Raw genomic sequence first — 2,482 nt, 5'->3', positions numbered from 1 at the left:
CTACCGAAGATCTGTGGACGAATTGCGGATAATAAGGCTGGACGACGTATTGGACGACATTCTGACCAAAGCCCTAAAGTTGGCTGCTAAGATCAGGCCGGCATGGTTTACAAGCACATTTGAATCGTGTATGGGGGAAGGAGTGTTTCCTGCCCAGTAGTTCTGCTACCGACGCCCAACCCCGTGAGGAAGATGTTGGAGAAAGTGATATACAACAGGTTGTTTCCGTTCGTCTAACTAGCGGATGGGCTATCGGGGCGGAAATATGAGTTTCGGAGATCGCGTTCTACGATCGATGCAGTTAGAGTGGTCGTAGAACTGGCTTGGAAGGCGTTGACCGCCGGTAACTAATGCGCGGTTATGACGCTGGTTGTCAATAATGCCTTTAATTTGGCAAGGTGGGGTTGGATTAAAGTCGCCCTGGCTAAACTGGGTGTTCCCGGATACTTAACTCAAATAATCGAGAATTACTTCTCGGAGGGACTTCCTTGGTACGAGACTGATGACGGCCGAAAAAATATGTTGTGACAGCACGTGTTCCCCAAGGCTCTGTATTGGGGCCCCTGCTGTGAAACATAATCTCTAATGGAATGCTTGTCCCTCGCGTGCCAAAGAGTAATAGGTAGTAGTTGCGAAATACCCTGAAGACGTGTACGGAAGTAACATCATTCACGCGATCAAAGCATGGTTACAGGTGATCAAACTGGACCTGGGTCTGACCGATAAGACGGAGCCAATCCTTATTGCCAACCACAGGAAAAACAATACTGTCAAAATCCGGGGAATTAGGAGATTTACGGGGCAGTTTCAAAATCGATCATTAGATACCTGGAAGTAATGATCGATGCCAAGTTGAGCTTCAAGAGGCACTTGGACTTCTTCTTCTTCTTTTTCTTTAGCCTTTGCCCCGTTCACAAGCAGGGTCGGCTCGTCGTGACCGGTTTCGCATTTGGACTATGCGGACGAAAAGGCATCCAAGACTAGTTTATCTCTAGCAAGGATGATGTCCAATATTGAAGAGCCAAAATCTAGTCGCCGGTTGCTTATCGATTCTCGCAGGGGGTAGTGAAATCCGTACTGCTATATGCCGCGCTAGAACTGGACAACACGGTGAACCAGAGGGTCGTCAGTTCGGCATACCATACTAAGGGTGTGCAGGGCATATATCATAGGACAGTATCCGGTGAGACAGTATGTGTTATCACGGGAATGATTCCCTTGGATCTTCTAGCAAATGAGGCGCTGGGTTTACCAGAAAAGGAGGGTGAATTCGCCCGATGTGCCTGCTAGCTTCTGAAAAGCCACTAGGAAGGACACGTACAGGAGAAGGCAGCAACAGTGAGGTAATTCCGAAAAAAAGCCGCTAAACTCATATACTGATTCGGAGGTACATCGAGCGAAAACACGGAGAATCCCGTAAGGAAGTGTTTTAGGCAGTACTAACACAGTTCCTTACGGGACACAGTGGATACAGAAAGCACTTGGATCACTTTGGATTAGATGAATCAACAGACCGTCCCGAATGCGCAGCTACACCCGAGAACCCTATGCTTGCTATTTTCCATTGTCCGAGATTCACGATTGAAAGAGGGAGGTTAGATGATGATGATGAGATACTGGGGTCGAAAGCAGACTGGAGCATGGTGAAAGCAGCAATGAGCTCTCTTGGCGAAGTAACGCTTCAATAAGGGCAGAAAATGAAAAAATAAAGGAATATCCGATCTCGTCCAGTAGTTCAATAAAATATGTAGGTAGACGGACAGCCCCGCAAAAATCACCCCTTAGCGATGCATAAACGGCAGAAGAGCCAATTTTGGTGAACCAAAGCAGACAAAGAAGGTTGATACCGTCTGGTCACCTCATCAATGTACTCGGAACTAACATGAAACGCCTGCATCAAGTCAGAGTATGGGGTCAATGGTTATGCGAGAAACATCACCTATGGCTATCTGACAAGTTGAAGACGGACATGCCAGGTGATCACAAAGAGACAACCCTGGCTGGTGCGTTAATATGTGTCTCATTTACGATCCACACAGCCTCTTCATAGTTGTATCGTTTTTGTTTCTTGTATTTTAATTTTTTGACATTCCCAGCTGTCACCTAAAATGATATCCGATGACAGAGGCAACGTTCAGCTCTTAGTGCTCTAACCTAACTTCACGAGGGAAATAATATTTCAGCATGGTTCCTCAGAAACGTCCCGTAATGCGGGTTTTGCAGTGTCAGATCTGCCAGAAAAAACGTAGACAGATCAGTAGGCGGAGAAGCAAACATTGAATCGAGTAGTAGTATTTACGTGACTCATTACAACCGATAACAGCTACGACGAGGTAATCCGCTATTTCAGCTGTTCCACTGGAAACGTCTCACCATTGGGTCAAAACTCCTACCGTGCAAGACAATGATTTTGCCAGTCCTCGTGTATAATATTTCTCTGGGTTCTTAACAAGAAAGATTGCGCTTTTGGCCGCGATCGAGA

This window comes from Hermetia illucens, chromosome 1 (assembly GCF_905115235.1).
Source record: "Hermetia illucens chromosome 1, iHerIll2.2.curated.20191125, whole genome shotgun sequence".
In the NCBI taxonomy this organism is placed as follows: Eukaryota; Metazoa; Arthropoda; class Insecta; order Diptera; family Stratiomyidae; genus Hermetia; species Hermetia illucens.
This window is presented reverse-complemented; position numbering follows the sequence as displayed.